This window comes from Sphaerodactylus townsendi, linkage group LG07 (assembly GCF_021028975.2).
Source record: "Sphaerodactylus townsendi isolate TG3544 linkage group LG07, MPM_Stown_v2.3, whole genome shotgun sequence".
In the NCBI taxonomy this organism is placed as follows: domain Eukaryota; kingdom Metazoa; phylum Chordata; class Lepidosauria; order Squamata; family Sphaerodactylidae; genus Sphaerodactylus; species Sphaerodactylus townsendi.
This window is the reverse complement of record NC_059431.1, coordinates 91428598-91450032: the sequence shown is the minus strand read 5'-3', so window position 1 is coordinate 91450032 and position 21435 is coordinate 91428598. Positions and strand designations below refer to the sequence as shown.

Genomic DNA, 21435 nt, shown 5'->3' with positions numbered 1-21435 from the left:
GTGGTCATTAAATCTTAATGCAGGATGCATCTCCTGTGGCAAAGGACATGATTCTTATGAAATATGTCATTTCATTAGAAATATAGCATACAGCTCTAACAAATACCCTATCCTTATTACATTTTGGAAATTCGGGCTGACGAAGAACTCTTGTCTCTAGGGTCTTTGCACAGAATTCCTGCCAATTACGTTTAGCTCTTTTCAAACCCATTCTGTGTTGTGAATAAAGAGAAAGCTAATGCAACCTTTCTGAACTGTATTATTCATCTTAAAACAAGTGTACTTTGCTCACAGTGACAATTATCCCAATGGTTCTAATGCACTAAACAAGAAAAGAATTATGTTTGCTGTTGTCTCTTCATGGAATTTCTGAAGCTGTCTGTGACTCTTTAACACCAAAGCACAAATTTACTCATGCAAAAAATGCATTAAATTACACTAAATACATGCATGCATATGCAAACTGCTGCATTGAAACAACTTTATTTTGGCAGGTTTAAATACAACTGCCTGTCAGGTTTTTTAAATATGTAGGTAAAAGAAACAAACAGCTATCTTGTCTGCTTTTGTAACATATTATGAGACAAGTTACACCATGGGAGAAGAATGTTAGGCCGTTTCATACGGGCCAGAAATGGCGGCCTGGAGGCGGTGAAAGCTTGCGTCTCCAGGCGGTCGATCCTGCAGGGGTGCAGCTGCAACTTACAGCCAGCGCGCCGCCCTCAACGCCGCCCGAGCTGGCCCGCTGGCCCGGCGTATTCCAGAGCGCTGGGAAGCGTTCTTTTTTTAAATGCCGCGTGGAAGCAACTGCTGAGAGGCTGATGACGGCAGCGACTTCACGCCGCCTCCCGCACCCAGCGCTTACGCTTATCCCTGGGCCTCCGCGTCGCCGAGGCCTGGGGATACGCCCCCCAACCTGCAACCGATGGAAGGCGTGCAGGGCCAGGAGGCGTATCAGAACCTGAAGCGGCGTCCACCGGAATAAAGTGTCTATATGACTCACCACCAAAGTCGAAGCCAGTCCGCCAGCTCAGCCCGGCGCCTGCGGCGTCCGCCCTCTTCCGGGACCGCGTCGATTGCAAGGGACGGTCCAAAGCGTCTTCGGGTCGGCGCGAAATGCGCCGACCCAGCCGTTTCCGCCGCCGTGCAGAAACGGCCTCAGAAATCAGTGTGTGTGGGGGGGGGGGGCGGTGTTAGGGTTAGCGCTAAGTTTGATAGAGTGATTCCTAAGAGATTAATTTGAAATAGGTTTGCTGAAAGGAGTCATCCAAGGCCAGTTTAAAGGATAAATTTGGGGAGGTTTTTTTTTAACATTCTTGACTCCTCCAACTAAAGAACCACTGTATAAAAGAAGCTTAAGTTTAAGAAACAAACCACTGACTGTCATGAGAAATCACTCTCAGTAGAAAATAAAAGTTTAAATACTTGTGTATGAGCCACCTTGCTAGATATGGAGTGACAATATAACACTTAAACATCTGCATCTCAGGTTCCTCCATTCTTGTTGGGGAATTCTTTTTCCTTAATTATTGTTAGAAACTATATTCTCACTCCTCCAAAAGAGACAAATGAAACATTTTTTTCAGTTGTACTTCAAAAAGTTTCTCAAGTGCTATATAAGGGTCTCATCATAATTAGTGGCAATGGTGTCATAACAAGTTATGATCTCCCCACAGGACCTTACTTGGCACCAAGTTTATTTCTCTTCTGAAATCAGATAAAGATCCTGCTATTCCCAAATGTTTTTCATAGTTCTTGTTTCATGTATGGTTGTCCCTAGTTATCAGGGACAATACCTATTTTCTGGTACCTATCCCAAGTAAATCACTGTACCTATCCTTGACTTTTTTTCGAATTCTTGCTAAAATCCTGAATTGCTAGTCAGTTCCATCTCTGGGGTAACTGGGAGCTAAATCTTTGAAAGGAAGTGATGGATGCCCCATGCACATAAACACATATCCAAACAGCTTGCAATATAACACATTAGTGGCACTGACTATTGGTAAGTCTTTGGAAAGCAGAGTGGCTACTTGCATGAATTCTCTCACCCTATGGCAAACTGTATGCTATTCCTGAAGATTCGCTGAATGCCCCTCCCCAAAATTTCCAGAGCTGGATAGGTAGAAGCTATGAAGTCAGTGGATGGTTGTATATATGCCAGTCAATGATGGATGGCTTGTCAATGCTGAACAGTTAATTGTGATAATTAATTGCTAATTGTGATGCTAAAGTGACAGAACAATGAATCTGAAGCAAAAGAATACAAATGTTTAATAATAGTTTTGAGGAAAGAAAGATTCTATTGTATCTACTTGCTTTTTGTGGATTGGGAATTTTGTTAGCTTTTGAGGTTAGAGCTTTTATTATAGCTCACACTATATTTTTCGACAAAGCCCATTAAATGGTCCATTGGGTTAAATGTGTGTTTGATGACTGATTATTTATGCTATCACCCTGAGCTGGGACTCTTCATAGGCAGTTGCAATTGTAGAAGGGGGCTAAAGGTTCCAGTTGATTGCAAGTAAGAATTGACCTTCCAGGCCCAAATGATGTCTTTTGAACTGTTACTGTCTAAAGCAGTGGTTCTCAACCTTCATAATGCCACAACCCTTTAATACAGTTCCTCATGTTGTGGTGAACCCCAACCCTAACATTTATCCATTTTACAGATGGAGAACACTGATGCAGAGAGTCTTAGGCAACCCCTATGAAAGGATCATTCAACCCCCAAAGGGGTCACGACCCACAGATTGAGAACCACTGATCTAAAGTGTGAAACCACTCTAAAGAAGGACTCAACATTTGTATTCTGAGTTTCAGGCTGGAGTGATTTATATAGCTGAGTTATAGACTCCTAAGAGTAACAAAGCTTCATGGTGGGGAGGACCAGGGGGGGATCTAGAAAAAGTTGGCACTGTGTCCTAGCTTGGCAGATACTGCTCCAGTGAACCTTTCTTCAGAATTCTGGCAATAAACAAACTTTCAGAGATCACTTGAATATTTTTTGCCATCTCACGATTACTTTTGCCTTCTGTGCAGAAGGGGCAATAGCTGGAAAGGCATGGGAACTTCATGTTCTTCATTCCAGTAAGTAAGGATGAATGAATTATCCCTTGTACCTTCAATGGAAGCCACGGCCATAGGGGTGGGAGGGAAGGACGAGGCAGCATGCTTGGTTTGTATGAAACAGTGTCACAACTATATTCTTCAGCAGCTTCTAGTAGCTCTTTGTGTTACAGGGAGCATGAATGAAATCCTGCCCTGGCTGGCCTTCTGGAGATCCTGGGGAGGAAGATGAATTTCACTGGTGTACCATATGTGTGCACTTTGTCCACAGCTGGCAGCTTACCCGGGATGTGGCTGATACATCCTCTTATGGTCAGTCAAGACCAATAGTCTTTATCTCCAAGGGATTCTGTCATTGTAGGGGCTGCTAAAGAGCATGTTCTTGTGAGCCCCTTGACTGTAATCCCTATGTGAATGCAATGACTACAGGAGGAAAGGACCTACCACCACCATCCGATGGAGGGAAAGCTGGAAAATACCTTATCGGCATTTTGCAGCTTTTTTGCAGCTTTTAAACAATAGCTGGTAATCCCAAACCCGAAAATGCTGAAAATTAGCATTTTTTCCAGGATCATTTCAGAACTGGTGACTAAACTAGTACAGACCCTTTTTAGGAAAAAAAAAACTCCACTTCAGCACATATGTCTCAAACCCCAGAGCACTTTAAAGTTTAAAAAGAACCCCTTCTGCTCCATGACTCTGTGGGATTTTTTTAAGGCAGGGGTACCACATGTTCAGCATAGTTTAAAGAGCAGACAAGTTTGCTAAAGGTTGAGTTAGGGGTCTGATTTTATGTATCCCCCATTTTTCTTCTTTTGGAAACAGTGTGCAATGGATGAGGGCACTTTTTGGGGAGGACATAACCTTGGATCCCCTGACCCAATCTTTACCAAACTTGGGAGTTCTTCTAAGAAGAGTCACCAGAAACTATGCAGGAAATCAGGTGTCTCTAACTTAAACAGCCCTGCAGAGCCCCAGAAAGACTCCCCACAGGCTATAATGAAGGTGATTTGTTTCCAGATTCCTGATTAAAAACTCTGACAAGAAAAAAAATACCAATACAAAAATTTGGGAATATTCAGGAATCCCAAAAAATTGGGGGTCCAGTATACCCAAATCCAAATTTTCTTGATTTTTTAAACACACCCTTTCCAAAAACAGCTAAAGCCAAAGGAATAAGGCCATAGCAAAGGCTCCCATAGAATAAGGCCGTAGCAAGCCAGAGGAGCATCTAATCCCGCAAGAACTGGTGTATCTAATCATGCCTCCATCATGTTTTCAGCACTCTGATGTAGCGTGGGCAATGGAAGGTGTAGGCAAAGACTACCAGCTTCAGTCTCAGCTTCCTCACCCAGAGCTAATCCATGAGCCTTTTTTTTTAAAAAAAGAATCAATATCCATTTATGTCAAGTAAGCAGTGCATAGTGGAAGAGGAAGAGCTAACAATACATGCCTCAACATAGCCCTTTGGATATAACCTTACATCCATTTCAAACCTTATGTATCTAACATAATCTTAGCATTATTCCTTTTTGTGATGGAAATGTTAAGAGGCATGAACATCATACAGGCTTCGTTACCATGATCTAGTATAGCTGAAGCTTGAGATAAACCAGTGTATTTATGCACCTGAATAAATCATTGAGATTACGTGATACGATAACTCCTTGGCAAAATAAACAGAACACACACACTTTTCTAGATACTGTAGCAAATAACTTTCAAAGTGTCTGGAGCTTTAAGCACAGTTTCTCAGGAGAGATGGTCTCATAGATACAAAATGCATTTCATCTGATTGTGAGGCACTCTTGTGTACAAATAAGTACATCCTCCTCCTCCTCTCCATATAATAATAAGGTTTTGCTGAGACTTTCTAGGCACTGCCTTTTGGGCACAACAGTTAACTATGATTGAAAGGGGAGGGAAAAGGGATCCAGTTGGTCTTGATCCCCATCAGTGAGAATGATAACATGAATTGCTGCAAAGGGCTGGCAAATGAGGGATCATCGGCAATCCCTCTGTCTTACTTGGATTTTGTGTTACCTGAAGCAACAGCAGAAGGTAAAATCTTGTCACATGAGCTGTGCTAATGCAGTCCATCTAGTCTGTAATTTGTGCTGTGTGCTTCCTGTGTTGGCCAGAGAAAAGTCAATGAGCTAAGTTCATTCTGTTCTGTATTCCCAGTATGTACATATTGTAAGAAAGAAGAAAAGGTGATCAGGTTGCCTGGCTAGGGTGTCACAAGTGAGACTTATGCTCTTTCACCCTTTTTTCATCTTTTATTCTCTGACCAAAATTTTATTTCGTATATTTTCCCACATAAATGTTGTTCTTTTGTGCATCCGTGCACATTTATGCAGTACTTTCTTTTTTGGATTAACCATTTTGATGTTGCATTTCAAATGAAGATATATTACAATATACTATGGTCTTTTTGCTTTTTGTGGTGTTGATCCATCATCCATTCTCCATTCCACAAAAGTTTTAAGACTTAATGATCCCCTAAGAAGAAAACGTGACAGATCCCCTCCCCCCCCCACCACTATTATAGGAACAGCACCATATCTTAGCCAGGCAGACAAAAGAGGAGAACCCTGTAATTCCATATTGCTGCTACCTTTGTTCTGCATGCTTTGTTCTCAAACAAACCGTGGGAGAAACTACCCTATCCATTTCCTGCCTGGTACAAAGGGAAAAGCATGGGCTTTTCCTCCTTTCTCACCGAAGCCCTTCATTTTGACTCCAAGGTTTTCCTAAAAGTCCAGTGACCAGTGGCGTACAATTTGGGGAGGAGGGTCATAAAAGACTGAGGCAGGATGGGAAGGCAGAAAAGTTGCCATTCATGCAGTGAAGCTCAGTTTGTGCTGCAAAAGGACTTGTTGAGAGAAACAATGTTTTGTTATCCCAGACTCTTACAGGGTCATCTGTGGAGAATCAAAATTGTGACTAGGCACAGAAACTTAACAAAAGGTTGCTTTTTTGAGCCACTCAAAATACAGGCGACTAACATGGGTTTGTATAGCCCAAATGGGCTACTAAACAGAAAATGTGGACTGGTACTATAGGCTGTGTTCAGTCCAAACTGTCTTCCCTACATTAGCTGAAGGAAATGAAATTCCATTTTAGCACTTTCTCTGAGTGCTCAAACTGCTTGTATGCAACTAGCTACAATAACTTTTTAAGAGTTCTGGGGAGGGAGGAATTAACTACTAACAAAGATGCTGCACTCTCTCTCTCTCTCTCTCTCTCTCTTTTGCAGTTTAATTTTTAATATGTACAAAACATTAACCCTGCTGAGAATCGCACTTCCCCTAACCCTTCCAAAATAAAATTTAATTTCCTCAGTGTTGAAATCCAAAATGGCAATCCTTCTTACACAAAGCAGCATGTAACTCAGTTGTAGCCTTCCTCATTTTCACTGACATGAAGTACATCCTCTTCCCATTTCCTAATCTGTGAGAGGATGCAGGAAACAGTTGATGCTTAGAAAAAAATTAGAGGGATGCAGGAAGCCAGGTGGGATGAAAATGCATTGTTAGAATAATGTAGTGTACTGAAATGCAGAAGGCACTTGAAGGCACTAACTAGATGCAGGCTGGCTAACAATATGTCACGCATCACAATCTTGCAAAGGAAGTTGGACTGTTTGGTAGAAGGGGAAACTAAGACAGAGGGAAGACAACTTATTCAAGGCCATTTGGTGAACCTATGGTTGAATGAGGATATGAAACTGAATTTTCTAGCTTAGAATGCATTGTGTTCTAATGACTTTCACCAGAAGATTGTGTTTTAAAACGGGTGAGTTGGGAGAGCTGCAGAGAGTTGCATTGTGTCCTAAATCTCTGGGGGAACAATGGTGATTAAATATAGTTGTTTTTTCCCTCTTCCTAACATTCGTGAATAGATGCTATTACCTACACACACTGCTGTAGTTGAGGATAAATTGCCTCACTAAGCTCTATTATTCTGTGGAATGGTAAGAATAACAAGCTGAGACACTGATGAACTCAGGAAAAAATATGAATAATACATTATTGCTCACACTGAATCAACAGTGTGACGACTGAATGACACCAGAAACACACAACTTGATGGAAGGAAAAGAGATTCTGAGTGGGTTTCTGACAATGGGGCTAAAGATGGACATCCTTAAATGCAAGCCGCTTAAAGCCTTTGGGAAACAGCAGATTTTAGACCACATACACGACCTGACCGACAACTTTTGAGAGGTGAGAAAGAATGTTTGATCCATATTTCATTAGCTTCTGCATAGAAGATAAGAGGAGAAAAGACAGAATGTATTGGGCACTGTTGTTCTGACCAGATTTCCGGCTTTAAAATCCTATGGGAGAATGATGCTGAGTTTTTAGGGAGGCCTATGAAGAAAACAGATCCCTAGTAGCCCTATCCTGTGACATTGTGGTATTGACCGCCATGGCCTGCTACCTAGATATATCTCATAAAAAGAAAATATTCTCTGACCGATGTTAAAAACAAAGCAATTCCACAACCCATGCTAAAATAAACAGACTGTATCTCCCCCCACCCCCACCCTTGTAAAGGTATTCCTGGATTAAATACAATGTAAAAATTGTCTTGATGAGTCAGATTAATTGTGCAATCCAAAGTTGACGGGGAGCATGAATGGAGCTTTGGAAGGGTAGGGTTGCACCAACATGGGTGCAAGGGGTAAATAAGGGGTAAATAAGGTGACTGTTGTGCGGGGTCCAAAAGTAGAAGCAGCCATGCATGCCAGCAACCCTCTGCCACAGGAGCCTGCACCAGCATGGGTGAGAGTGTTCTGAGGGCATTTCTGGGAGTGCTCCCCATGCAGTTTCAGCCTGGGAATGCCCCCCTTCAGCACTGCAGATTTACACTACCCAAAAGGGTCATGTGCTGCTATGTGCTTTCCTGGGAGAGAAGAGTGTTTCTCATTCTTCCCTGGCACTCATGTTGCTGATTGCCTCTTTGGAAACAGCATGGTGGCATAACCCTGGCCACTGCTCTACTGTCTCCTGCACCCAGATTGGGCTGTTCCATTTAACCCAGCATTTTCAACAATGGCTAGTCAAATACCATGGGATTTTCGCAGGGAGAGAATGAGTTGATTGGCCCCAGCATCCAGAAATAAGAAATACATTGACTCTAATTGTGTGAAATTCACATAAGCTTGTTATGACCACTTTCCATTAATCAGACCACTATTCCAGGGTCATTTGATGCTTCCTATCTATGACCTGAGATTGATTAATGATTAGGCCGCCAGAATCATATGAGTCCCAGTTCCTATATGCATGGAAAACTGCAGAAAAATAAGCCTGAGTGAAAACAAGCATTCAGAAGCAGATATGTTGCTAATATAGCGTAAATGCTTACGTTATAGGCTGGGAGTATATAAAATTGTGACTCATACTATATTTATAATTTATAGTATGAATTGCTAACTGAAAGGTTGAGAGATAGAGTAGAGGGAAATATTTTGATGCAGTAACTGCTATATTTTGGAGTCATCCATGCCTTCAAGACACAAAGCACTCTACTGTCAAGCCATACTGGTTTCTTGCTCAATGATATAGCAGATAAGGAAGAATCATGGACTGAACATGCAAAAGATGGCCCATTTGTGAAAAGAATAATTATCAAGCAAATTACGTTCCATCTTTTCTTATGACTGTTATATTCAATATTTCTGGTTAGTGGTCAAAATGGGAGGATGCAAAGATCCTGGGTTGAATTATAAAGTTCATCAGTGGAAAATGCTGTTAATCTAGCCTCTTGTTTCTCTCTATTATTAGCCTGTGAAGGATGGTTTCTCGGGTTGTAATAACCACATGAATTGGGAGATTACCTTGGGGAAAGGAAAATGATCTATCACTGTCTTCTAGATAGAGGACTTCCAGATAGGTAACTAGAATATGGGTTACCTAAGGTCACTTGATGAGTTGAGGACAGAGGTAAAATTTCAACTAGGAACCTCTTGGATCACAACTCATTCTCTTAGGCACTACACCATGCCAGATTCCATGGCTTATATGTCCTGCTGACTTCACTGGGTTTCCTCTAAAAATTATTCATAATTTAGACAAACGGAGGGCAGCAGTCCTTCATGTTGCCTAGTATGAAAAAAAAAAAACCAGTAACCCACTTGTGTTATCAGAGACATATGGATAGTTCCAGTGCTGAAAGTATCAGAAAAACGTTGGGTCCGCTACTAATTAAACTTTAATAGCCCTACATTATGGGATTTCAGGGAGGGAATCAGTTCATTTTTATTACATCACTTCTGTTGTGAAAGCAATTAAAGGCTAAGCGGGAAGAAATGTGTAGAACATGGAATGGAATATATCAGTCATTTCTTTTCAAAATGGCCTGAAAGTAGCTTTCCATTCCATTGAATGACTCTGAATTGGCAATATTTCTAGCTTTTGGTCTCCCTTGATAAAGATATGGAAAAGGACAACTAGTTCAAGCTGTAATCCTCAACTTTGCTAGTAAACAAATCAATGAAACATACCATCTGTCTCCTTGTAACAGAAAAATCATGTCCACGTCTTATATTATAATGCACAAGCTCAAAGAAAACTACCCCAAGTATCATGGAGAATTGGAACAAAAATGTTGTACCTTGCCCAAGAAGATGTTCTTCCATTTACATGCTTCCTGTCTCCAATGACAGCCAATCAACTCCACAATCTGTGTTCTTCTGTCTCCATTTACCGTGGCTATTTTGTCTATCCTATCAACCATTCCATCCCACAAAAGTAATTTCACTAAGCTTTCATCCCACAACAATGTATTCCCCCATAGAATATGACTTCCCACAGCTACTTTTTATTTTATTAATGTCTGTTATGTAAATATGTCGGGATGGGGTTATCAAAGAGATAAAGGGCACACTTTTGAGTGATTTCACATCTTGCCCTGATTTTTAAAGTTTCGATGTTTGAGTGGAATGATTGTGACACATCAACTTTTGCTTTGAAAATAACTATATTATACTTTATTAGAGTAGACTAAGGGATTGCATTTTTGTGCAAACACACGGAGGCAAGGAATGTCAGTCAAGTACAATTGATTTCTCAGATGTGTGCTCCTGAGATTCCTCCTCCATATATTACCTCACCCATCGGTATAAATTGGCCCCTAAACCAGTATGTATACACAGAGAGTGGAGCAGCTGTGACAGTTCCTGGAAATGCAACTTCCCTTGTAGCAATACTTTTTGGAATAATGTGTCACCACAAATCTTTATTGGCAGTGCCATTATTTCTTTTTCTCATTCTTCCCTCAGGAATGGTGCCGTACCAAAGCAGTATGCCCCAAGGACTTATGAGTTTTCGGGAATTCTGTCCACTGAAAGGAACTTGTATGAAAGCCCAATTGTAGCTACTGATTGACTATTATGACTATAAATGCTAGGAGGAATAATGTTGGTGCATGTTATAGGGAAATGTGTGATGCATAAAGGGTGATTGTTTAGTCCTCTAAGGGTTAATTAGTATGGGAGCCCCCATTCAGAATAAAGAACTGTTTACCTTTCATGCAAGCTTCAGTGTTTCATTTGGGTGCTAATTGCACCTGATGGAGCCATTACTTTGTAGTAAGAGAAGCCTCTGCTAATTCCCTCAGTGGTTTATTAAAAAGATGAGGTAGTGCCCAAATCTTGCTGTCTGACAAGATCCTTTGCTTTATTTATTTCTTTGCAATCCTCATAAGGAAACACTGCCATCAGCAAATGCACACAGGAGTCGTGGCATCTCTGCTTTCACAAGACTGCTGTGCCTCAAAAACCCAGAGTGAGAGACCCCATTCATGTTCTTTTCCATCACTTGGCTGTGCAAAGTATTTCAGGAGGTCTGGGATGCCTGAAGACTTTTGTTTCCCAACCACAATCGTTGTCTCTTAAATTTGCTGTACTTTTTGAAATGTCTGCAACTTTGTTGAAAAGGGGCTGTGTGAAATTAAGTTGTCCAAATATTTCTCACTTAACAAGTGATGCAAAGAAATAGCAAGGTGATTTGAAGTAAATATTTATATGACTGTTTCTGTGTTGCATAGCATTTAATCTTTCTTTTAAGGGTTACAGCTTCAGATTTTTCAATTTGATATAAGTGGATAGAGGTTCACATGGTTTCCACAAAAGGATATGCTCTTCACATGCAGCATTCAGAATGTGATTCGCTCTGCTACCCCATCACTACATTCTCATTGGAACCAGTAGGGATTTTATCAAAACTATAAGTCATTGAAATTGGTACCATTTCTATCAAAGATTCCAGAACACGGGTAAATGAAGAGTAACTTTATTTTTCACCCCTGTTCCCAAGTACTGGAAATATTACTACATAGAGAAGACGTGGGTCCTCCTGGTCTGCTCAAGCTCATCTTCATCAGGGATCTTCATGATGTTAGAACTAAAGTATAGAGCAGGACAGACCTTGAATTCTGGTGCTGGATCAGTTGCTACTTTTACATTTTTTAATGTGTCTTCTGTTTCCATAATCCTAAACTTCTAGAGAAAAGGAATTAGTAAAAACTGACCATGTCACCAATAATCTGTAGAAATGGGGAGCAGTGTGAGGAAGCACTGCCTTAATTTTGTAGGGTTCAGGTTGATGAGTATGAATAAAGAAAGTTAAAGCTATTTACAGATAACAGAGGAAACATTCTCAGAGGTCATAGCATAACCTTTCTTCACCTCTTCCTCTATCTGGCTGTTTTTCATCAGAATTAATAGCACATCAGTTTACATTATTCATAGGAACATATATTTTAATAGGCAGGTTCTCAAGGGAATGTTCCCATTTAGGTAGCAGGTGTGGTTCTGCTTGCAAAAGCTGACCTGCTACTTTGTTATTTAAAGGTCTTCACCAAAAGTGCCCTTGACATCAGAAACCATTTACAAATAGCAAGTGCTGGAGACCATCCCAACTGAAGAAATACAATTAATACCCCTGGATGACTACAAGAAAATACATGTAATGCCCCATGATGACTACTTCAGATCGTAGAACATGATCTTGCCACCTACCACCAGAGTGAGAGAAGTTCCTGAAAAAAATCTTGACCATTGTCGTTTAATTTAACAGCAAGGCAAATACATTATATACAAGGGGCGGTAAAGCATCTAAGTCTGATCTAGACAAAGTAAATCCTTTTCAGTTCAACTGTAGTTGTATAAATAGCAGAAAGGATATCATGTGTCTTGAGCTGAGTAAAGGGTTACTCAGTCTGGTTGGAAACATGTTTCAGAAGTCAAATCCAAGAGGGCTGAGAGAAATCTAGTGGGAATGTTCCTTAATTAAAATACAGTTTCCCTAGGGAGGTGCTATGTTTGATTTCTTTTTTACTCAAATCAGGAATTAAATCAAATGTTAGTCCAACTCTGCAGGGAAACATGTATTTTAAGAATTGTTGTTTGCCCTTCCAGGAAGCATGAATGATACACGTGGTAACCATATTTTAAGGCTTGGAGCAAATTTGCTTCCACCAAGTCGCAGAGCCTCTCAAAGGAACAAACAAGAAATTCATGGCAGATTAAAGCTGACAGGGGAAACAGAGCTCTGAGAAGGAATGTCCTTGTTTCTCTCATGAAGGAACAACATATTCTTGATTTAGTACATTTTTTTCCAGTTATCTTAGTACTCAAAACCTGAGGGACTGTATGTCAGATTGTTTCAATTAACCTACACATTAACATTCCAAGTTGCAGGGTTTAATGACTGCATTCCTGAAATTTAAAGTGAGTATAGTGCAACTAGCCCCCTCGTATAGCTGCAAGGTCTTGAAATATGTGAAAGCGGGAGGAATTGATTGAGGCAAATTGAGTTCTACTGGCTACCTTTGCGGTTGTCTTGAAAAGTGCTTAAATTTGGGTTACCAGTTCTAGGAGAGAAAATATCTGGATATTTGGGGCATGAAATCTAGTGAGAGAAGGGTTTGGAGAGAGGAGTAACCTCAGAAGAGTATAGTGCCTTATAGTCCATCCTCCAAAGTAGCCATTTTCTCCCAGGAAACTGATCTCTGTCATCTGAAGATCAATTATAATAATGTGAGATTTCTGGTTACCATCTGGAGGTTGGCAGCCCCTAGCTGGAATCAAGTAGTTCTTTGCTTTGGGGAAGAGTTACTTGGGGAAGATGCCTTCTCAGAAACAGAGCATCTGTTTTACATGAAGAAATTTCCAGGTTAAATCTCCAGTGTCAGTAATTAAAAAATAATCAGGTCACATGCCATGAAAAAAAGCTCTGCTTGAGGCCATGGAAACCACTGCAGGTCAGAACAGACAATACTGACCTTGAAAGAGCAATGGTCTGACTCAGTATAAGGCAGCTTCTTGTGTTCTGAAAGCAGGAGAGGAAATAGAAGGTGCCACAAAACACACCGGTAGACATCACTGCATCTCCGGGAACCACACTGAGGATCACTGCTCTAAACTATAATCAATTATATTCAGTATTTTTCTCAGACCTTCAGTCAATAGCTTTTCTGCTGAAAGAAATGTTGATGATTAAGGCCCTAGGAAGAGATGGAATACTTCACAAATGCCACTTCTCATGTGCTGCGTCCTGCTTTCAATAACATTCACCCTTTAAAAATAAGGTTCTAGAAATTTGCATCAAAAATTATGCCTAATTGAAAATTAACATTTGTTTATTTTGATAAATAATTATGAGACTTTTTGAAGACTGGCTTACAAGAAATCCAGATCTCTGAGGCTTAAAATGAGAAAATGACTTCAAAAGGAAGTGAAGTAATAACCAGTGCTGATTCCCATGTGCATATGATTAGGAGTTGTTTGTTTGTTTTTTACTTCTTATTGGTGCTATTAAGCAAACAAAAAAGCTAGATTTCAGCCCCATTCCTCCTCAGGATTTTTTCTTTCCTTGTCTGACATATGTTCTAAAACCCCTTTTCAGTTGCATTTGTCAATATATAATCTTTTTAAGCAGACAGAAAACAGCTGGTCTGATACCTTGTCAACCACTCAGTGAGCGTGTAACCATGTGTGTTACTTTGGGGTTCACAGTTTATCTCCTTCAAGACCACCTACTGGCATTTATGTCTGAGAACAAAAAGAAAACCTTTTTTAAATATTTCAACCATTTATTAACCATTTCTCCAACATTATGTTTGAATGGATTACCAGAAAAAGAAAAGAAAAAATAGCGAGGCATTAAATTATATTCAGATAATAACAGGACACTAAAACTGTAGAAAATTCACATCTCTTTTGCAGCCCAATCCAGATACCATGGCGGCCAAGGATGGTGCCACTCCCACACTGTTACACTGCTTCCAGACAGCTTTCAGGTGGCATGGAGAGGCACAAAAACCGAGAAGCCCCTGGCTAACTGAAAGCCCTCCATACGGCAAATTGAATTTATGCCACCCAACTCCTGTGCCAGGGTCATTCCCAGGCTGAAAACCTGGTGGAAGCTGAATAAGGTCAACTCTGCCCCCAGAAATGACCCTACCCCCCCCCCGCCCCGCCTCACTGATGTTTGACTTTGGGCTGGCACAACTCTGCAGGGCACAAGGTCTTCCAGGTTAGACACCGCAAAGCTCCTTAGGGCCTGCCCACCTTCCTATTGACCCTCCCTCCTGGCATAAGTGCCGCTTAAACCAGTAGGGTAGGCAAACACATTGGCATGACTCCACACCAGCTCCAGGAGCCGATTCATTCCCTCCCCCAGGATTGTGCTGCCCGAGTCTTTTAGAGGATGCAAGACTGAACTTTTTGGAAGGGCTTTGGCTTGTCTGGATGAGTGTTTTAAGGCTAATTGTTTGGGTGCTGCTTAAATGTGTTTATCGCTGGCTTTTTAAATGGTTATTCTTTGATATTGTGTCCTCGCTCTCTAGGAGAAAGATGGGTGCACAAATGTTTTATATGAATAAGATGGACAGAAAAGAAGGCATAAAAATGTCACAATTTTCAGAACATTCCTCTTTGTTTCAAGCAATATTTGTTCCCTCTCCTGAATTCCCCATTTTATAATCACCTAAGGTGTTCTACTGTGGTTTCCAAACTGAACATGAGGAACTAGCCTCTTGAACAAACTCTTTTGAGAAAAGCGCATTCTTTAAAACTATGAAAAACACTGATGACAAAGGTACATGTAATCTATAATGTTATTCTGGATTTGAACTGAAGATATCTAAGTTCAGATTCTCACCTAATCAGGTAACTTGGGTGAGGGAAGTAGTACTTGGATCAGTTTCTACAGTCCTTTCCACATGTTCTCCAAGGACAGAATAAATGTGAGGGGTGTAATGAGACAATAGTGTCAAGTCCTTTTCCACATGTACAGTTCTTTCCATAGATCTGTACACATGATCTATTCACATGAATGGGTAGACTGCCCACCATTTATACTGGGAGGATGGTGCTCTTGCATTCATGTGAACCAGAACCTTGATTTTTCCAAGGTTCTGGTTCATGTGAGTGGTAGCTATAGCCACATGGGATATTTGTTGAAACTGGATTACTTAAAATATCATGGATCTTTTACACCTTAAATATAACACCTTATAGGTCTGAGAGATTGCTGTCTCCAGCCTTCTCCAGACACCTGAACTAAAGACAAACTGCAACTGGAACTGCAACCAATAAGAATGCTATTGTGCTTTGCCTCTAGTGGGCTTCTTAAAGGGACTGGGTCTAACTAAGGTTCCCTCCCACAGAATGCTGTACAAAAGCAATTAAAGCCATTCTAACTAAGGGTACAACTGAGGCTTAAATAGCGAGGGTATCTCTGGGGGCATGACACATAGTGTCTCATGACCATGTTTGAAAAGAGCTCTTCTGCTTGTCTAATCTATCTCACAGTTAGTGTGAGGAGAGGGTGGGCTAAACCCCATGGACACCACCATTCTTGAAGGAAAGTTGAGGCCTCTGCATGAAGGAGTTAGTGAGTGGATAAGTGTTTGCTGGGACACTTTGCATGATGCTATCAATTAAAATTATATATATTTTCATAAGTTGTTGAATGTAATGTAAGGTCATACAGTCACTAGTGCAAACTCACCAGAACTGTGTTTTGAAGTGCTTGCAAATGTTGAAACCTGCACAGAAGTTTTCATCCCTTCCTCCCTCCTTCCCTTTCTACTGAACCATGTAATTAGCTAACCCAGCTCTGATGAAATGACAGCCAGCAATATTTCTTTAATTAGGGCCATCTTCACAATTTTATTCAAAATAGTCCTCCATGTAATTACTGATACTTGTTGAGAGAGCAAGAGAGAGAGATTATTTACTGTGGAAGGTGGCAAATGCACAGAATGTATTATGCTCTCAGGATTCTACGTGAAGACTGATTTAGGTCAAATGAAGATTTTGGGGGCGTATAATTAAAATATCCCTTTGTTTTCAGAAAGAAAGGTGGACTTGTCTGGAGATGGGGTATAAATATATTTTCTCATTTAAAGGTGCTGGTGTTTGCCCAGACTCCTTTGAATCAACTAGGTACCCTTTCGTAATAAAAATTCACAGTACCATTTTTTCTGTTATACATTGCAGCAAATTCCCTTTGGATGCCTGTGACTTTTTCCTCTATCTTATGTTTACTAAGCATTGTGGTGGCAACTTTCCAATTTCTTCTGAGAGGAGAATTCATTGGTGTATTGAGTCCTCCATGGTAGATTGAAAGCATGAAAAGAAATGAGGACAAGCAAAGAGATAACGAGAGACTGACGTATTGCTTTTAATTCTGTTGCAAATTTCAGGCGGCTGGGCTTTTTTATTGTTTGTTTTTTAATTATTGCTGTGAAACGTCAGTATCTTGTGCAGATGGGTTCCTCACCAAAGGAAAGTGCTAGGTTCCCCCTTCCCACACACACACAAACACAAGCTATGTAGAAAAGAGCATTCTCTTCTGAATAGCAGCTGTTTCTTGTCTGTTTTTTGAAAACTCAAATATAAAGACAAGCTTTGTGAATTTTAAGAGAGCCACTGACTTGGACTTCTACTGAGTATGTTACTTTTTCTGTTTCTCACAATTCAAAAGAGCCAAGTTATTCATGCATCTTTAATTTTCTGGTTAACAGGTGGGGAGGTTTAAAACTGAATGAGATGCTGGGAGAAGTGTCTGTTTCCACTGAAACGCTCGGAAACCACTAACCCAGTCAGCGTCCACAAGACGTCATTCAAAAATTCCATGGCATCTAGGGAATTTTGAGCTTAGAATTCACACTCATTAAAGTGATTGGTTCAAAGCTGTCTGTCCTTCTGTTACATAGCAGTTACTTTTCAAACTGCTCCATCACTTGTTGTGACTTCACCTTTCCCTCTTTCTATGTTTTCTCTAGTGGAAAAGGCAGCAGGGGAGCTGACTGCCCCTTTCTCAGGTTCCATGTGTCCTTAGTCATACTGTTTACTTCTTCATTGAGCTCCACATGTCCTAGGATCCTGTGTTCTTAGTCACAGGATCCCAGGACATGTGGAGCCCGATAAAAAAATTAAACAGGACCCTCCCCATATCTTTTTTTCACTAGGGAAAATATGCAGGACAGTAGGCAGAAATCTCTCCTATCCCCTTGCAGTGCTCTGAGCCACACTGAACGACAAAAGGGTTTGTAAGGTGAGTCCTCCAATGGTATGTGTGACCATGACTTAGGTTGGGGACACCCAGCCCTCTTCAGTTCACATCTACCCTATAACTAGCCCCCTAAGCCTGTGATTACAATAATATTTACTATATGAATAATGAATAAAATGAGACTTTTTCTAACACACATGGAAATCCCATGTAACCCTCAGCATAATCAGTTTTTACTGGCAAACTTTATCCAAAATGAAGAGCAAGAGTTCTGGAATAATGTAGAAGAAATAAGGTAATGTTTTTTGTCTTTTTTCCTTTTTCCAATCTTAGTGATGACAGCCCTCTTTCGAAGGGTACCATTTGTGTTTCAGTGGTTCTGTGGCACAGAGACTTCACAGAGGTTGAGCAAGATTCTCAGCAAGTTTGAAGGGCCTGCTCATGGACAGATTTCAAATGAAATTTCAAATGACAAGTATTTTTGTTCTTTTTTTCTTACCTCATGAATGGTCTGAAGTGTAGGAGCTCTCAGGAGCCAAATATCCTTTCTTCAGGTCCAGTATAACTTCATAGCATGACTTTTCCCCACACAGACAGACAAACTTGCATCCCATGCATCACGAAAGAAAAGTTTTGGTTTGATTGCTGAGATGATACAGACCACACCATAGTTTTGTAGCCTGCAGCTTGTGGTGGATGACCCTGGGCCCCAGTTAAGCTTAACCATTCCCCTTCCTCCATGGCTGGGCCACTGGTGCTCTGGAAAAAAACAATAATTTGTGGCTGGAACCACTGAGGAGGAAACTGTACTCCCATCTACCCCTTGTTCCATACCTGAGAGAGCCATCTGGACCAAACCAGGTAGCGCTGTGGGAAGGCAGCCACAAGTGTCTAATTAAATGCATTCAAGTTGCTGTTGTTTATCCCCACTTTAGAGTTTCCTTTTGCTCATTTGTAATGCTTACAAGTGAAGCTGAGTAGCTGAAGGCTAGATCTCTCAACTGGTCTTGAAATAACCTTTCTTGTCTTGTTGAGCAAGCAGAGCAAATCAGCAACAGGAGGACACTATTCTCCTGTGGCAAGATGGCAGAACTCTTCTGTTTATCCTTCCATCCATCCTAATACAGTAAGATTAACTGTTTAGTCAACTTGCTGTGAAAGAGCCTCTTATATTTGCTTTTTTTTCTTTTTGAAAGGCCCAGCTCTTTTCTGCAGTGGCCAAATGGGATGTGTTTATTTATTTCCGTGCCTGCTGTTAGAATGAGGTCTTAGATCCAATTGCTGAAGGAGCTGCATTGATCAGTGAATTAGTACTCTAGAAAGAGTGTGACTTTGCTTATTTATCTTCTACATACACAGAGAGGTTTTTTTTTTAGTTTGTGATGTCTTTAGTGGCTCTTTGTTGTGCTGGTCCAGCCAATCACTATCCAGTACACCCTTGTTCTTTCCAGTGACATGTTGCCTTTCTAAGTTTCCAAACAGCTAAACTGAAAACTGTATATTGTTTATCTCCTCACTTTGACATAGATTTAATTGCTCAACTCCTTGAACACTGAGAAACCATTTGAAAAGTGTATTTTCCAAGGTTTTTTCCAAGGTTCTTGGTTTGAATTTTCAAGGGTGTTTAAATAACATTAGAACAATTTCTGTCCCACATAGCTATGAGAACATATGACATGATGGACAACTTTTCATAAAATAACTACTCGCTCACTACTGTTATTATTTATTATTATTATTATTTATTTAATTTGTATACCGCCCGATCCCCGAAGGGCTCCGTTAACCTTCTTTGTTATGTGTTTCTCTTGCCCAGAAAAATTGTGTGTGTGTGTTTGGATCAATGGTGGATTCTGCACAGCACAAATATAACATCTTTAGGACATTATAAAAGGATTCATTTTTGGATTTTGTGTTTTTTTTTAATGGGAGGACACTGGCTGATGACAACAAAACAGATCTTTTATGCACAGAGCTCTTGTCAGTTTCAAAGTGGAACCCACCATTCTGTGTCTTACAGGAGATTCTCTGTGAATAATTCCCATGGATGTTCCCTCTGCTTGACGCTCATCTGTTTGCTATTCTATTGTCAAAAGTAGATAGATGCAGTTTGTTCAGCCTAGCCATCCCATGCATTTCCTTTTTTTCTTTTTCAAGGGGGTTGTCTGTGAAGCTGCGAAGCTACAGATATGTGTATATTGCAGCTCCTCAGTCATGTTATGATAGGCCCTTTCCGCACAGCGGAAAGGATGCCTCTCCACCAGCAGAAATTATGCCGGTGGAGGGGTGGGGGCCATTTGCACGGGAGCATGCGAGCAGCCCCGCAGAAGCCAGCGCAGAAGAGGTGGCTTCGCATGGAGCCACCTCTTCTGCGTTCCCCCCCCCCCACTCACCTCATCCTCCAGCGTCGCTCTGGAGGCCGTCAGGGACCCGCCCACGCTGCCCTCAAACCCCTGGAGGTCGGAGGGCAGTGTGGGCGGGTCCCTGACAGCCTCCAGAGCATACTGGAGGACGAGGTGAGTGGAGAGGACAGGGAAAGCGCCGTCTTCCCAGCGGTGCAGTTCGCACCGCGCCAATGGGAAGACGGCATTTTAGAATAACCTCACTAAACAAGCGAGGTTATTAGGAGCGGCTTCATGTGCAGAAAGGGCCATAGCTTCGCAGACAGCCCCCTTGAAACAAAAAAAAAAGGAAAAACAACATATTTATTGGATTGCTGGACTAAACAAACTTATTCATCTACTTTTGACAGTGAGATGGCAGACAGATGAGCGTCAAGCAGAGGGAAAGCTCCACATAGAATCTCCTGCAACACAGAGAGTGGCAGGCATGAGCTGCGGAAATGAAAGTGAGAGGTTTGGGCAGGAGAAGTAAAGTGTTTCCTGTCTGCTGGCATTCACTCAGCAGGTGGGAATTGTCCTCAACCTGGGTTGGAGGTGGGGGTGAAGATTGCTGGTTTAGCGATTTTTGAAAAAACCAGGTTGAGAGGAATATAATGGGCTAAGCTCATTTGCGGGGAGGTTGCACGGGTTCTGTTGGTAGCCCAGGGCTTGGCTGGTTTTTATGAAACACACGTTTTCAATTCTTCCATGTGCTTCTGAATCACTAAAGAGTGCTTTTTAAAATGTCTAGAGCACTTCTGAAGGACTGCTTTTTTCTTGCATTTTTTTACAGCACAAAATTACCTCAAAAATGTGGGGGGGGAGTGTACTGTTAGGTGAAATGTTTATAGTACTTTAGGAATGACTCATTAATGGTTTGAAGTCAGCTGCATGTAATGTCTGTCCCTGTATCACTTTATTTAGAATTGGGCCAACAACAGATAACATCCAGTTTAGAATGGTAATCTGAAAGGGGTCGTAGTCTGTAGCATGCCAGAAGTGTGGGAGCCTTGCTATTCCAGAAAGTGTGGAAGTTGTTGATCTCATCCATTTGCAGGATTATGTCTGCAGAAACCCCTGCTTAGATCAGAGAAGCTGTTGTGTCAGGAAACAGGTAGAGAGGCACTTGGCAGACATGAAGGTTCAAGGCCGTAAAGGTCTTTGTATGTGACAGTCAGGACCTCGAATTGAACCAAGTAACTGATGGGAAGCCAGTAGAGTGACTGCAGAATGGGTGTAATATGCATGCTGCTGTTACCTGCTGATCGATGCTGGACTGGGGCGTTTTGTACCAACTGGAGTCTCTGAGTGGACTTCAAGAGCAGACCTATGTAAATTACATTACAGCAGTATAATATCACTGTTGTTGTGGCATTGATCCTGATTTTCAGATCAGCTAGTCTTGGAAGGAGGCTATCTTCTCATTTGAACAGAGTTGGAAGAAAACTTTT

General features: G+C 41.2%; 1 protein-coding gene across 4 annotated transcripts in view; it reads left to right on the top strand.

The window, feature by feature from the left end:
• The window catches only part of LINGO2 (leucine rich repeat and Ig domain containing 2), an 837999-nt gene that overhangs the window by 758086 nt on the left and 58478 nt on the right, over positions 1-21435 (top strand). Inside the window, exon 1 of one of the 4 annotated variants that reach the window (XM_048503788.1) lies at positions 7212-7295. The exons of the other annotated variants lie outside the window; for them this stretch is intronic. The gene's annotated coding sequence lies outside the window, so the exon portion shown is untranslated. Of the gene's footprint in view, positions 1-7211; positions 7296-21435 lie in introns of those variants that run through there. 4 annotated transcript variants of the gene reach the window in all.